The 17,055-nt window shown below is 43.9% G+C and overlaps 1 protein-coding gene and 1 long non-coding RNA gene across 2 annotated transcripts in view; one reads left to right on the top strand and one right to left on the bottom strand.

The window, feature by feature from the left end:
• LOC115461290 overlaps window positions 1-6,113 on the bottom strand; it is a 60,999-nt gene extending 54,886 nt beyond the window's left edge. The window contains exon 1 of the long non-coding RNA XR_003940683.1: window positions 6,041-6,113. This is a non-coding gene — a long non-coding RNA (uncharacterized LOC115461290). The remainder of the gene's footprint in view (window positions 1-6,040) is intronic.
• The window catches only part of RNF24 (ring finger protein 24), a 147,856-nt gene continuing 136,173 nt past the window's right edge, over window positions 5,373-17,055 (top strand). Inside the window, exon 1 of the mRNA XM_030191018.1 lies at window positions 5,373-5,841. The gene's annotated coding sequence lies outside the window, so the exon portion shown is untranslated. The remainder of the gene's footprint in view (window positions 5,842-17,055) is intronic.

Here is a 17,055-nt window from a genome sequence, read left to right as displayed (position 1 = left end):
AAGGAGGCTAGGGCTTTTCAGCTTGGAGAAGAGACGGCTGAGGGGAGACATGATAGAGGTATATAAAATAATGAGTGGAGTGGAACAGGTGGATGTGAAGCGTCTGTTCACGCTTTCCAAAAATACTAGGACTAGGGGGCATGCGATGAAACTACAGTGTAGTAAATTTAAAACAAATAGGAGAAAGTTTTTCTTCACCCAACGCATAATTAAACTCTGGAATTCATTGCCGGAGAACGTAGTGAAAGCGGTTAGCTTGGCAGAGTTTAAAAAGGGGTTGGACGGTTTCCTAAAGGACAAGTCCATAGACCGCTACTAAATGGACTTGGGAAAAATCCACAATTTCGGGAATAACTTGTATAAAATGTTTGTTCGTTTGGGTAGCTTGCCAGGTGCCCTTGACCTGGATTGGCCACTGTCGGGGACAGGATGCTGGGTTCGATGGACCTTTGGTCTTTTTTTTTTTTGTTACATTTGTACCCCGCGCTTTCCCACTCATGGCAGGCTCTATGCGGCAGGCAATGGAGGGTTAAGTGACTTGCCCAGAGTCACAAGGAGCTGCCTGTGCTGGGAATTGAACTCAGTTCCTCAGTTCCCCAGGACCAAAGTCCACCACCCTAACCACTAGGCCACTCCTCCACAGTATGGCATTACTTATGTACTTATTCAGAGATCTACTTTATTCCCATGTCATCGTGTATCTAGACAATAACCTGAAATTCTTGGCCTCCTTTGCTGAACATCCGAAGCATGTCCGTTTGGTTCTCCAACACCTTTAGGATAACCAGTTGTATACTAAATTGCAGAAATGCTCTTGCCATCAAGAGACCATACCCTTCTTAGGGTATCTAATTTCAGCATCCGGATAACAGATGGATCCCTACAAAATCCAAGCTATTCAAAACTGGCCTCAACCGTCAGGTCTCCAAGTCCTCCAGCACTTCCTAGGATTTGCTAATTACTACAGGTAATTCATTGACCATGCTCAGTAATTGAAGCATCTCTCACGGCCCTTATGAAAAAATGAGATGACCCCAAGCATAGGCCCCCCCTTGAAGCTTGTCAGGCTTTTGAGAAACTGAAAAACACCTTCCTCTCTGCTTCAGTATTGCAGCATCCCGATCCCTCTCATCCGTACATCCTTGAAGTGGATGCCTTCTCGGTGGGGGCCGGAGCGGTTCTTTCTCAGACCCATGCAGGAGGATGTCTCCACATCTGCTCTGCTTTTTCTTCTCAAAAAAATTCACATCTACTGAAAAGAATTACACGATTGGAGACCGTGATCTCCTAGCCTTAAAACTGGCTCTAGAAGAATGGAGGGAGTGTTACATCCATTTTACGTTCATTACTGACCATAAGAACCTTCTGTGCCTACAAGAGGCTAAGCACTTAAACCCCCAGCAGGTCAGATGGTCTCTCTTCTTTGCCAAGTTCAAACTCCACTTGATGTTCCAGCCAGCAGAGAAGAATATCCATGCAGATAACCTCTCCAGATAATTTGATCTGGGGGAACAGCCTGAAGAGCCGCAATTCATTCTGGACCCTGCCAAGATTCTGGCCCTCTCTCAAGTCTCTATTCCTCTAGGAAACACACCGAGCTCATAAGAAAGTCATGCAGTGGGTCCATTCTAGCTGTCTGGCAGGACATCCCGGGCTCCAAAAAATCATCCACCAAATTTCCCATTATTTTTGGTGGCCCCAAATGATAAGGGACATCTGACAGTTTGTTTTCTCGTGTCCCGACTGTGCTAAATACAAGGTTCCTCATGTGCGCCCTTGGGGCCTTCTTGAACTGCCACCCATACTTAGAGAACCTTGGCATGAAATCTCCATGGATTTTATCATTCATCTCCCACCGTCCAACAGACATACAGTCATCTGGGTCCTGGTGGATTGCCTTATTAAGATGGCTCACTTTAGTCCTATGCCAAGACTATCATCAGCCATCAATCTAGTGCATGCCTTCTTCTGACACATCTTCTGACTACATGGGCTCCCTGCATGGATACTGAGTGCAATTTACCTCTTGTTTCTGGTGGTGACTTTATTCCTATCTGGGGGGGTCAACCTAGACTTCTCTTCCACCTATCATCCACAAATGAATGGACAGGCCGAGTGAGTCAACCAAACGTTGAAGACCTTCCTCCGTCTATATGTCAACAAGCACCATGATAACTGGTCTTTTCTTCTTCCATGGGCTGAGTTCACCTACAATAATCATGTTCATCATACATGTCTCCGTTCTTTGCCATGTATGGTCGGCACTCGTGTCTACCTAAGTTCCTGTAAAGGCTGACACTACAGCAGCCCAACAAACCACTATTGACATTCGCAAACTTTGGAATCAAGTACGAGATCAACTACTATGGGCAACCATAGCCTACAAACGTCAGGTAGATCAACTCAGGAACCCAGCACCCATATTCCATCCAGGGGAAAGCTCAGAACCAAGTATCCACAGCTTCTGTTGCCATCTCAGAAGTTCACCCCACAATTCATCAGGCCCTTTAGAGTCCAAGAACACATCAGAATGGTGACTTATCATCTCCACCTCCCCTCAACCATGAGAATCCACAATGCCTTTCATGTGTCTCTCCTTAAACCCTACATTGTCTCCAGATGGCATGTGGACTGAGCGGCCATCTGGAGGTGGAAGAGATCTTAGATTCCAAACGTTGGAGAGGGCATTTATACTATTTGCTCTCTTGGAAGGGGTTTGGTCTGGACAACACGTGAGGACCCGCAACGCATTTCCATGCCCCTGCCTTACTCCATGATTTCCATGCCCATCACCCTTCCAAGCCTGGCCCGATGACACACAGGTGGGGCCCTGAGGGAGAGGGTACTGTCACATCGCCCTACCGTGGTTATGTTCCCTGTCTCTACCAGCTCCCTCCTCACAACGTGTCTCGCTGCTGCTCATCTCCCTTAAGTGCATCCTCTTCTGGTCATTGTAGCATCCACGCTGGGAGGCACACACTTCCACTTCACAGCCCTGAATGCCAGGAACGTTGGGGCAAGCCCTGACATCAGGTGCCCTCCACTCCTTATCAGCAACCCGCATCCTACAAACGGGACCTCAGCAACAGGTCCTGTTTACATTTGTTCTGCTAGCGCTCACGTTCCTTGGATTGGCACCAAACCTGACCACAGCCTGGATTCTGACCTCTGCCTGGATTGCCGCCTGACCTGACCCCAGCCTGGATTCTGACTCTGCTTGAATTATGGTCTAACCTGACTGGAATATGAGTTGTAATCTGTTCTGACCTCTGTCTAGAGTCGCTCCTAGTCCTCGCTCCACTCTGCTAGACCTAGCCCTACTCTATTTCTTGGCATCTCCGAGTGCTCATCAGAGCCCTCCAAGTTCTGCTAGCCACCTGCACACAAGGGCTCAACCCAAGGGGAATGGTGGTTGGTTCAGGTGAAGACCCCAGGGCTCATCGTCCGCCTGCCACTGACAGCTGATGATAGCACAAGAGCTCACTTCCCTCCTAGAGAGCTATGATGCTCAGGAGCTTAACCGAGATTGGATAGCAGAGCCGGTAGTGGGAGGCGGGGCTGGAGGTTGGGAGGCGGGGATAGTGCGGGGCAGACTTATACGGTCTGTGCCAGAGCCAGTGGTGGGAGGCGGGACTGGAGGTTGGGAGGCAGGGATAGCGCTGGGCAGACTTATACGGTCTGTGCCAGAGCCGGTGGTGGGAGGCGGGGATAGTGCTGGGCAGACTTATACGGTCTATGCCAGAGCCGGTGGTTGGGAGGCGGGGCTAGTGCTGGGCAGACTTATACGGTCTGTGCCCTGAAGAGCACAGGTACAAATCAAAGTAGGGTATACACAAAAGTAGCACACATGAGTTGTCTTGTTGGGCAGACTGGATGGACCGTGCAGGTCTTTTTCTGCCGTCATCTACTATGTTACTATGTTACAACAAGCTATCAATGGGGAAGAAACCGCCGGGCCAGGGTACTCGTGAAATCATTAAGTATGTGGTAAAAGTCAGGAGTGGTTATGATCCAGAGAAAGAAGGCGAGCTTGTTGTTTCACACGCTCGCCGGCTCTGAACATCCTGCGGGAGCAAATGCGGGAACTAGTTGGGCACTAATGGCCTCTAGCGCCTGCATTTGCTTGTGAGCATCGTGTTATTTTTTTTCAGCGCTGTTTATAGAATTTGGTCCTATCTGGATAACCATGAATATCAGAGCTATCAAAATAATTTCTGGACATATTCCTCTGGATGTCACCTAGCCCTCATCTACCTAAATGCATCAGTTTTTACCAATGAGAAGTCTAGCTAAAATTAATATGGCAGCCAGCCCCAGTTTTTCAGCATAAGCAATTTATGTAGTTAACTCTAAAGTTCACTACATAAATTGCTTTGAACATGAAGCTCAATTATTTTCTCAATTATCTTTCCTCAGTCAAATGGGGATCAATAGAAATATTTCTAAAAAGAGCAGAATGGAAACTCTCAAGGACTGCAGAAGTGTGGAAAACTGGGTGTACAGACTTCCCCCAGTTAGTACATTTCTATTTTAAAAAGCCACACCTTTGGAAATAGCTCTCTCTTTAAAGAATACTGTGTTTCTAGAAAGAAAGAAAGAAAAAAGAAAGAAAAACTTCTAGGTTTGTAGTTCTAGAAGTTTTCAGTTAATAGCTCTCAAAACTAAAAGGAGATTGGCTTAAAGTTGGTGGTTGTGATTCTATCATCAAGCCCTGAATCACAACACGGTGGAATGACACCAGCGGGCAGATGCAATTAACTTAAAGAACAGCAGTTTGAGAACTTGGATCCTGGATTGGGTTAAACCCTGTTGTGAGTGGACCATTTGAGTTACCCTGCTCGGTTACATGTTAACCATGTGGACATAATTGACTGGTGGAGTTGCCCATTGTTTTTGGGCAGGAGCACATGGAGGTTTATATGAGGTTTGCGGTGGGGTAGATAGTTAATAAGTTGTATTAGTCAGCAGTTTCTACGGCGGAGATGGTATGGATGTGAATGGAATGAGTGGTATGAATGTAGGTTTTTGTAAATTTTATATTGTGAAATATTGATTGGTACAAAGTATATAGAATTAATAAAAAGTTGATTATAACTGTGTAATTGTTGACATTTATAAAACTAAAAGGAAGGCACAACCATTCTGTCACCGCCTAGAAGCAAAAATGACGATCTGCGCGTTTGCAATAGCTCATTTTCGACGTGATCAGGGCTGCCAGCTGGGTTGCAGGGTGCTTTTTCCTGAAACAAGAAGATATGTATATAACACTAACACCGTACTACTGGTGCATGACATGTCTGACGCGTGGATGAAGCAGGGAGGGAGGGGATAGATTTAAAACAGAGCAGACAGAGGGGAGGGAAGAGAAGAGCGGATGAGGGGGAGGAGAGAGGGAAGACGAGAAGGAGAGAATGCCTAGGCGATGACTACCACTGCCAGCCCTTGTCTAATCTCTCCTCCCCGTCTCTGTCCCCTCCCCTTCTCTTTCTGTACTGGCAGCAGGAAGAGGAGGGAGCTGATCGTGTGCTACGTGCTGCGAAAAAAGAGGAATTTTAGGGGGAAAAAAAAAAAGCGAAAGCAACTCACCAGCAGCCAATATATTTCCCTCTCCAGCCCAGCCTCCCGCAGTTCCTCTCCTGTCACATGTGACTGACAGGCTCCTTTATTTATTTCTCGCTGGTATTTTTCCACGCTGTCTGCAGGATCGAGTCGGAATCAGCCCCCTTTTTTTTGTCCCTTTGGTAATTAACGAAGAAGCGGGTGAAACAGCGGCAACTCGGGGACTTTACACGTTTGGACGGAGGGACGGCCAGTTGTTGGCATTTACTGCGAGCTCGCCGGGTGAGTGTATTCAGCTTTCCTGGGAGGGGGGGGAGGTTAGCCAATTAAGGAAATTTCAGTAGAGCTTCTGTCAAAGCTGGTCTGCTTCTTTACTGACTTCCTCTCAGTATTTGGGGGGGGGGGGGGCTGACCCGGGGTACTGGCGGGGGAGGGGGGCTGACCCGGGGTATTGGCGGGGGAGGGGCCCTTGGATCATTACCTTTACTGTTAGTATTAGAAATGCGTTTAAAGAAACACAGACATCGCCGAAGGAGGATTTGGTGCCTTTCAGTGACACACTGCAGTCTCTCTCCCCCACTGTCTTTAGCCGCGGGGTGGGTGGGGAGGGAGCGGGCACCTTATTCTTTCATCCTTCCCTCCTCTTTATGTATGTGGGGGTGGGGCGGGCACCTCATACCTCCATCTCCCCTCACCCTTTATGTATGTTTTTTTTTGGGGGGGGGGGGCGGGCACCTCATGCCTCTATCTTCCCCTCCCCCTTTCTGTATGTATATGGTGGGCGGGCACCTCATACCTCCATCTTCCCTTCCCCCTTTATGTATGTATGTATATGGGGGGGGGGGGGCGGACACCTCATATCTCCATCTTCCTCTCCCTTTTATATGTATGTATATGGGTAGCCCCCGCTAGTGATCTTTACCCCTGCGAACTGTGAGGTAGGCAAATGAGGGGAGAAGGAAGGGCGAAGACCCGTTTTTACTTATTGTTTTGGGGTTGGGGGAGGCGTTGAAGCTCCCTCCCCCTCCCCCCCACGTCCTGCAGTGGACGGTCCATGCAGACTCTGGCAGCGTGAATGTCTACGTGGCCATGTGGACCAACAGGGCCGGAGGAGAGCCAGCACCTTGTAAAATGAGTTAAAAGAAAACAGGCGAGGGAGGTGGCTGCCAGATGTGTAGCCTCTCGGCTCTGCTTCTATCTTTAAACACGTATTAGCTTTCTCCAGTCACCCTTCTGGACTTTTGGAAAGTACCTATTTGTTTATGGGAGTGCATCTTTTTTTTAATTTTTTCCTCTTTCTCGAAATCTTTTTGTATCACGCTGAGCTATGCCTGTGCTTGTAAACATTGCACCATGTGATGGAGAGGAGATGAATCATGCAGACCATTGCACCAAGCCCAGATAGCAATGACCCGTGGCCTTGAGACACCAGAGCAGAGCAGAGGAAGTGCAAAGGGAGGGGGGAAGTGACTAAGGCTCTGTCCAGCAAAAGTGGCTCCAAAGAAGGGGGAGGATGACAGACTGCTTAGATGCTTCTGCCACTCACACTGAGCTGCCCCTGAAACTAAGCTCTGACCCTGTTGGCTGCCAGAATCATTTATTATAAAGTGATTACCAGTTAGCCTGCACGCCCCCCCCCCCCCCCCCCAGAAAAGGGACAGCGTTCTTTTGCAGTTCTCCCAGATGTAGAAGGAATTCGTTGAGTGAATGTCTGATAACTGAGGACATAAAGAGGAGAGACTCAAGAAATTGCATCAGATTAGTTAAAAATAATTTGGTAGGAAGGGATCTTCTATGGGCTGATGCTCAGAACTTGGTACTACTATTTGGAACTGTGCCGAAAAATAGCTCCGCAGTGCTCAAGTGTAAAAAAATGCAAATGATATGCGCGCTGTTTGACTGAAAGCAAGGGGAGGAAAATGCCTGGTGCATGTGCCCAAGAGTTTTGTGATAAGCACAGCTCTTGTACGCATGTGCCAGGCAAACCCGGAAGGAAAGCACACATCGGCAGCACTCTGCGCCTTTAAATATAAGCTTTTCAATATTTTTTTATTTTTATTACATTTGTACCCCGCGCTTTCCCACTCATAGCAGGTTCAATGCGGCTTACGTATTATATACAGGTACTTATTTGTACCTGGGGCAATGGAGGGTTAGGTGACTTGCCCAGAGGCACAAGGAGCTACCTGTGCCCGCAGTGGGAATTGAACCCAGGACCAAAGTCCACCACGCTAACCACTAGGCCACTCCTCACCTGAAAAGCCTATATTTAAGTGCAGAAAACAGGTGCCAATCTCACTACCGGCGCTTAGGGGCTTACACGGGCTTCCTTCAGTTGCAAATTAAGGGCCCTGCTTACTAAGCAGCGCTAAGGGCACGTTAGCATTTTTAGGCATGCTAATAATTAGGACACACTAAACTCTGTCACTCATAGAACATATGTTCGATTCTAGCATTTAGTGCACACTAAAACTCTATCGTGGGTTAGTAGTCAGGGCCATAAATAAAAACCGGCTTGCTGAAACTGAACAGTTTGTTTCCTGGATACAAAATTTAAGCTTCCCAAGATCAGATAAAAAAGGAGGAGGTTTAGCGATTATTTATAAAAGTTTTTTAAGGTGAATCTGTCTCAGCTGTTCCATTTCCTTTAGGGTGTGGGAGGTTGCTCCACCCTGTATGTGGAAGTCAGAAGCAGTAATTTACTAATGAGAGAGATCTTAAAGCACTGCCAACTCTGCTCAACGTCTCTGCGCTTTTGCGCAGGGACTAAAGCTGGTCTTTTAATTTGGATGTTTCACTCAGCGTCTCTGCGCTTTTGCGCAGTGGCTAAAGCTGGTCTTTTAATGTAGTTTCTATTATATTGGTGATAGGAATTTTTAAGATTGGGGTGTTTCTTCAAAGCATTTAAATACTTTACTTTTTTTTTTTGTTACATTTGTACCCCGCGCTTTCCCTCTCATGGCAGGCTCAATGCGGCGGGCAATGGAGGGTTAAGTGACTTGGCCAGTCACAAGGAGCTGCCTGTGCCGAGAATCAAACTCAGTTCCTCTTTATGCAGTGGCGATCCTAGGTCGGCTGCCACCTGGGGCGGATCGCCTCTGCACACCCCCCCTCCCCAGCGCATCAACCCCCCCCCCCCCCCCGGTGCATTTTTGGCTGTTGGAGGGTGCAGAGAGCAGCTGCGCGCCTGTCGGCTCCACTGGCTCCCTGCTCCCTCTGCCCCGGAACAGGAAGTAGCCTGTTCTGGGGCAGAGGGAGCAGAGAACCAGCGGAGCCGACAGGCGCGTGGCTGCTCTCTGCACACTCCAGCAGCATGCACCGGACGCGGACCGCCCTCACTGCCCCGCCCTTGCTACGCCACTGACTTTACGAACTAAGTAGTAGCCTTGATAATTTAAGTGATCTTAATATAAGCACTAGGGATTAGATTCTATATATGGTGCCTGAAAAAAAATGCCTAGGCGTATTTTGTAAATTACATCTAAATTTTATAGAATAGGCTTAAATTTCTGTGTGGTATATAGAATAACGCAAAGCGCCTGCCTATCCATGTGACCAAATGTAGTCACAACCATGTACACCTTGTTTTACTAAATTAGGCGCAGGGCAGGTGTATCCTATAACAATGTGCATAGATTTTAGAAGCACCCATGCGCAAGCCATAGCCCCACCCCTTTTCAACTATTGGTGCTCTTTTGCAAAGCGGCAGTAAGCCCAATGCGGGCTTACCGCTCGCTAAAAAGGAAGTACTGACGGCCTATCGCAGCAGCTCAGCGGTAGTTCCCACCCCAGCAAGCGCCATTTCCTGCCTTGAGACAACCTGTACCGCGTGCTGCCCGGTTACTGCTGGGGTAGCGCAGGAGGCCTGACCGCCACCTCAGTGGGTGGCGGTAAGTGCTCCCACCCAAATGGACATGCGGTGAGTGCTTCACTTGCTGCGCATCCATAAATTTAAAAAAAAATCTTGCCTTTTACCCGCTGTGGTAAAAAGGGGCATCAGCGCATGTCAGAAACAGATGCAGACGCCAGCACAGGCCACCTTTTGCCACAGCTTCGTAAAAGGATCCGTGTGTGACTTATAATTTAGGCACACCACGTTACAGAATACGCTTCTTGAGTTGTGCACGTAAATCTTATTTAATGCCAGTTAGTGCTAATAATTGCTTGTTAACATCCAATTGACAGTGCTGTTTAGCTAGTTAGCCAATTAAGTTACATGCATTGTTATAGAATATGCTTTGATTTCCACGCAGAAATTGCCATATATAGAATCTCAGGATAAATGTATTTCAGGATGCATTGGTTAAGGGCCCTGTTTACTAAGGTGCAGTAGCTTTTTTAGCACGCTAAAGTTAGTGCAAGCTAAACGCTAGAGACGCCCTTAGGAATATATGGGTGTCTTTTGGCATTTAGCAAGTGCTAATGTTTAGCACATGCTAAAAATGCTAGCGCGCTCTTAGGGCAGCTTAGTAAACAGGGCCCTAAGGTTTTTAGGTCTTTTGTATTTGGGATTTGGTTTGTTGGGAGGAGAAGGTTTAAGCTGGGATTTCAGATTCTTCCTTCATACCTATGTTATGTAATTGTACTAGTTGAGAAAAAGTAATCTTAAAATTACCTCTTTGCCTGTAATCTGCAATGTGATTGTTTTTCATTGCCACAATGCATTCCAGAAGTTGTGCAAAGAAGTAGAAGTGTGGAAAGCAAGAACAGAGGTAGGAATTTACAAACTTTTGTGGTTACTGAATGTATCTATTTTAATGCCCATTCTATGTGTAATAAAACATTTGATAGGGGATTTAATTAGAGATAGACAACCTGGGTTGATTTTTATTACTGAAACATGGCTCCCTGACTTGAACTGTCCTTTGATTCAATTTTTTTGTAATTGTAATAGACTGGATAAAAGAGGAGGAGGAGGTGTAGCATTGTTATGTAAGAATTTTTATAATTTTAAACTTATAGAAAAATCAGGAGAACAGATGTTGGAATATATGGTTTGACAATTTTTAGACAACGGTAGTAGAAACACTATTGGATTTCTGTTATTTTATAGACCACCTGGTTGCTGGAATTTAGTTTATAAGAATTAGTCATTAACTCTGTGCTGTTTGATAAACCAGTTCTACTAGGCGATATAGAAGTCCTTTTACTAAGCTGCAGTAAAAGGTGGCCTGCGATAGTGTAGGTGCGTGTTTTGGATGCATGCTGGATTGTTGTTTTTTTGTGCTGGAAAATGGATGTGCGGCAAAATTAAAATCAGCGTGCGTCCATTTTCGGCCTGAGACCTCAACGCCACCTATTGACTTAGTGACAAGGTCTCACGCGCTAACCGGGCGGTAAGTGTCCAGCACACGCCAAGTGCCGATTACTGCTGGGTAAACGCCCCACGGTAGAAAACAGAAAATATTTTCTGCCGCATTTTTGGGGCGTACACCAAAAATGGAATTACCACCTGGGACATGTGGTAGCCAGTAGGTAGTACCAAGTTGACATGCGTTGGACGTGCGTAGGTGCCTTCGAGCCTTAGTGAAAGGGCCCCATAAATCTTTATCTGGAAAACGATGCTGATCAGATGGTACGTTTCTTTAAAGATTTCCTATTGTTGGAAAACTATGCTGATCAGATGGTACGTTTCTTTAAAGATTTCCTATTGTTGCTAAACTTGCAGCTCTATCCTATAAATATAACACATAATAGAGGTCATATGCCGGATCTTATAGCTTACTCTAGAGATAATGGTCTAGAGTCATTGGTAGGAAATATATTTTGGGAACCTGTTATAGGACTACAGTGACGTAGCCAAAAGGCAGTTTTTGAGTGGGCCAACAGGTTCAATGGGTGGGCACTAGAGTTGCCAAATTTTTGAAAGAGAAAAAAACCCAGCCACCTACCCCACCCCTGCTCTGTCCGTACCCCACCCCATGCTCCACCTCTACCTCATTCCCAATAACTTCAATGAGGGTAGCAGTGCAGAATTCAGTGGTTGCAGGCCAATTGAGAGCTAAGGGAAGTACAAGAGACTGCACTCTTCAGCCCCCATTGAGCCACAGTCCCCCAACACACATATGATATTGAAGCCAAATACATTCCCGCATCCAGAGAACCTCTTGGCCCTCCACCAACAATGGATGTAGAAAAGAGCAAGTACATATCCTCATAAAACTCACCATATAGAGAAATTTTGGTTTCTAGTGTAATCTCAATAGTAGACATATTGGAAAATAATTTTTAAAAATCTGTAAACAAAAAGTCACTCAGAATCTAGAACAAATCTACCATGCCAGCACTAATTTCCAAAACAAAGATCCTACATATGAAAAGGTAGTGCCTTAAATATTACAGTGGGGCCCTAAAATATTGATACATCTATTGATAAACCTGAACAAGCCAAATTACTACAGAATGCTACATAGAAACTTCATGGTGACAGAATACCTCGGTCACACACACACACAACACAAATGCCAAATACAGAATGAGTGACCACAAACTCTATAAATATAAATTAAACTGAAACCTCAAGAAGCCAGACCTTGTATGTAGTACAACACTAGAGAAACAAGAAAGAAAGGATGTTGAATTTTGCTTGCCTGGGGTGTTGCGCTTCTGGGTGGGCCTGAATCAAAACTGGGTGCGCCCAGGCCCACCCGTAGCTACGCCCTTGATGGACTGATCATTATCTCTCTACTTTCTATCCAAGAATTCCTGAAAATCTGGTAATTTTATTGAGAATGGCTGGAAGAATAAAATCTTCTTCACTCGTGACAGGAATAAATAAAGGCTTACCTCAGAAGCAGAAATTCAGATATACCTACCACCACAGAAGAGAAGAATCCCACAGGGGAGACAAGTTACTCCATGCCACAATCAACCATCACCCTGCTAGAAAGATAGCCAGGGTAGGGAACCAGGGTCACTGGATATCACCCCAGCTGGCAGATGAGGAACTCAGGACCACTGAGTATCATCTAAAACTAGCCCCAACACAGCTACCAGCACACCCCTGGCTCCACTGTGACCAGAAGAATCTGGGACAGGGCTACCAGCCAGCAATCCAGAGCAGTTGCACGATCTGTCCACCATCCGCTTAGGAGACAGAGAAAATACTGAACATTCCAGGCTGCACGATACCCTTAAGGGGCGGTTTACTTGGAACTATTTTCTCTGTCTCCTTCCGCTGGTAGATGGCCACAACCCATTAGTCTGGACTGGTCTGGTATGATTAAAGGAAAGAAAATTATCAGGTAAGAACATAATTTTTCCTTTCTCCTGTTTCTTCTACTATGATAGGAAAAATTCTGGGAAGGGTGTCCAAGAAAAGAAGTCCTTTGGTTATTTGTCCATCTTTTTATTTAAAGGAAAATTCCTTCTCAAATACTAATATGGCTTACTGCATTTATAAACAGTGTGTTGCTGGAGGGTGTTTACCCTAATGAAATTGCTTCGATTGCTCTTACTCCCATTCCTAAAAATACAGAATTCCTGGCCTGGAGATTTGTTCCTGTAGGTTTCAGGATTCTTCACAACAGGGATCAGTAGGCTTAATGGTAATCTGTCGCCCTCCTGGGCCGTGGAATATTATTAGACAGCTGTTTATTGATTTTATTTCTCAACAAATTCTGTGTTGATTCTTTGCTCCTATTGGACAATATTAATCTTCACTTGGAGAAAGTTGAAAATTCTGATATGCAAGATTTTCCCTCTGTTTTGAATATCGGGGCCTCATTGATTTTTGCCTCACAGATCCCTGATGAAAAATGCCATACACTGCACTGGATCTTGGGCTTCTTGGGTTCTGTTTCTCATTTAGAAGCCAATTCCTAGGTCTGACCATTTTTTGCCAGAATTTGCTTTTATTTTACCTATTTCTAATTCTTTATCGGCATCTAGTCTTATTACTACTAGACGCAGGATAGGTCCATCAGAGTTTTGGGCCAATGTTCTTTCTCAGCTGGATCTGTTCACCATCTCGGATCATTTGAATACTTGGCATAGAGGCTTATTTCCAAAGCACTTAGACTTACAAAATTACATAGGAACCTATGGAACTTTGTAAGTCTAAGTTTTTTGAAAATGAACCCTATGGTGGTCTTTCTTCCACTACCCATGCAATTTCACCTTTAATTACTAAATTAAAGCCAGTTAAACATCAGGTTCCATGGTACACTAGAGAACTTACTGATTTTTAAAAAATGTTATGTCGTAAATTAGAAAATCGATGGAGAAAAACTAAAGATGTAACTGCTAGACAAAAATGGGAAAAGTCTTTTAATCAATATAAATCTGCTTTACAGTCTGCTAAACATACTTATTTTGCTGCTCAAATCAAAGATAATCTTTGAGACTAGAAAAAAACGTTTTGGCCTGTTTCATAAATCGACCACTGTTAACAAAGATATTGGCAATGTACAGTCCTGTCCTACTGCTGATAATTTAGCACTTTATTGTTCAGATAAAATTAGGACAATTAGAAGTCCTTTCCCATGGACATGGGGGCAGTTATTACTTTTTCATATTATCAAGATGATGACAGCTGTCCAGCAGACAGACTCTGGTCAACTTCTCCTGAACTTTCGGTTTGTAAAACCAAAACTTTGTTGAATAATTTATCAGTCACTGACCTTCATATTTAATGGTAGATATGCTATCTCGGTTACTGGATTGGCTCACTTCTTTCCTAAATGATTATTTAGAAAATGGAATCGTTCCGTTTATGTTAGGTGGTATCATTCTGACTTCTCTTTTGAAAAAAATGTGAGGTCAGACTCTGGTCATCTGGCAAATTATCAACCTGTTGCCAGTATTCCTTTTCCTGGCAAAGTTCCTGGAGTCCTTCGTAGTAGAACTATTATCAGATTTTTTTTATCTAGTTTTGATTGTTTGCATCCTGTACAGTTTGGATTTCGTCCATTCCATTCAGCTGAGGCAGTACTGTTAGTTATTACATCAGAAGCTAAATCATTGTTTGCACATGGTAAGGCCGCATTATTACTGCAGTTCGATCTTATTGCGGCCTTCAACACAGTAGATCATGATATTTTGCTATATAAATTGAGCCTGTTGGGTCTTGCAGATAATGTGCTGTCCTGGATTAATAAGTTTTTTTTGTCACATAGGCGTTATTAAGTTAACATGAAGAACACTTTCTTCCTACTGCTATTCACCTTGTGGAGTTCCCCAAAGATCCCCACTTTCCCTGACACTGTTTTAATATCTATATGATCTCGTTCTGTTATAGTTTTCTTATATTTGTTGTGAATTTTTTTCCTATGTGGATGATCATTTTTTTGTTACTACCTATTGATACAGATGTTCTCTATCCTACCTAATATCACATCATGTATAGAATTTTAAAATTAAGCACTACTTGCGGCTTTAAACGTAACAGAGACAAGACAAAATTATTATGGCTTAGCAGAGTTGATACACTTCCTGTTTCTAGAACATAAGAGTAGCTATCTAGCCCTGTATCCTATTTTCCAAATAGTGGCCAAGCCAGGTCACAACCCAAATCGTGGCAACACTCCATACTACAAATACCAGGGCAAGCAGTTGCTTCTCATGTTTGCCTCAATAGCAGACTATGGACTTTTAAAACCCAGATACGCTAACCGCTGTTACCACATCCTCCAGCATAGAGTTCCAGAGCTTAACTATTTGTTGAGTGAAAAAATATTTCCTCCTATTTGTTTTAAAAGTATTTCCATGTAATTTCATCGAGTGTCCCCTAGTCTTTGTACTATTGGAATGAGTAAAAAATTAATTTACTTCTACTCGTTCTACACCAGTTAAGATTTTGTAGACCTCAATCTTTATCTCCTCTCATCTGTCTCTTTTCCAAGCTGTAGAGCCCTAACCTCTTTAGCCTTTCCTCATACGAGAGGAGTTCTATCCCCTTTATCATTTTAGTCGCTCTTCTTTGAACCTTTTCTGATTCCACTATATCTTTTTTTTGAGATACGGTGACCAGAACTGAATTCAGTACTCAAAGTGTGGATGCGCCACGGAGCGATACAAAGGCATTATAGTGTTTTCGGTCATATTCACCATCCCTTTCCAAATAATTCCTAGCATCCTATTTGCTTTTTTTTTTGGCCACCGCCACACACTGAGCAGAAGATGTCAGCGTATTATCTTGATATCGAAAAAGTTTTGAAAAGGGCTTACTTGAATTCCACTCTATCCTTGGTCTCACAAGTTAATTCAAGGGCAAAATCAGTCTTCTTCAAATTTAACTTGTTGAGATCTATTTGATCTAATTTTTTCAGTAGACACATTTTGCAGTATTGGTATAGCCCTGATTCTGGCCCATTTACACTACTGCAATAGTTTGTATTGTTTTGCTTTGTCTACCTTGCTGTCCTGTTTACAGGTTTCTGCAGAATACCACAACCAGATTGATCTTTAGTTAAAAAAAAAAAAAAAAGAGAGAGATGATTATGTGACTCCTTTCCTGGTTCATTTGCAGTGGCTACCAGGAAAGGCCAGAGTATTTTGTAAGCTGGCTTGTCTAATCTATAAAATACTTGATGCTATAGTCCTGACTATTTAGTAAGATTGTTTGCTTTTCCATCTGCTTCATTTGATTCTAGATCAGGAATAACCAGTCTTTTCTATTTTCCTTCATTAGTTGGTGTTAAATATAAGTTGCCATTAGAGCTTTCTTTCCCTTATCAAGCGGTTATGTTTTGGTGTTCTTTAGCATATGAGCAATATATTTACGCTTTCGTAAACATTTAAAAACTTATTTGTTTCAGAAATTCTGTAAATTTTGTTTTATTCCATTTTTATTTTTTCATTTATTAGTTTTATTCAATTTTCATTTTTTTTGTTTATTTTATCCCGCTTTGAACTACCAGTTGGGAGTTGGTGGGTTATAAGAATCGCATCACAATCGCAGCTTTTAAAGAGAAAAATTGGGGGAAATCATCTCTTCGAAACTGTCCAAAGCATGGTCTGAGCTGGCATTAGGTTTTTGGTGGTAAGGACAGTCTTGTTTTCTGCATTGTTCTTTGAGCATTGGGAGGGAATAAGAAATTATCTCATTAACATTAATTTGACTATATTTGCAAATGCCATTTTTGCTAATCTTTGGCTCACACATTGTCTCCCGCACTAAAGCCCTCTGAGCATTCTGCTCTCACTAACACCGGCGCTGATCACCTCTAGCGCCGGCGTTAGGTTTTGAGCATTGGCCCACTGGTGAGTAAATGCCCAGTGTACCTTGCATATAAACTTCAAAGTATCCTAAATGTGAATTCCTCCATCTTGAGCTGGTTTGTTTCCTGTACTGTGAAAGTTTTGAGAAGTCACATTGTGATAGTGAGGAATTGTGACTGCTGGGTTAGTCCTTGTGCATAAATAGAAAAGTCTAGAGACAAACGGTAGATACCTTTGTATTGGGACTAGTCAAATATATCCCCTACAATTTGTTTGTGGCTACTGAAAAGCTCTTGTGTGCTTGGCATCCTGGTAGTTGAGATTTTCATGATGAAA

Source organism: Microcaecilia unicolor, chromosome 2 (assembly GCF_901765095.1).
Source record: "Microcaecilia unicolor chromosome 2, aMicUni1.1, whole genome shotgun sequence".
Classification (NCBI taxonomy): Eukaryota; Metazoa; Chordata; class Amphibia; order Gymnophiona; family Siphonopidae; genus Microcaecilia; species Microcaecilia unicolor.
Note: the sequence above shows the minus strand (reverse complement) of the source record. Positions and strands in the feature narration are given on the sequence as shown.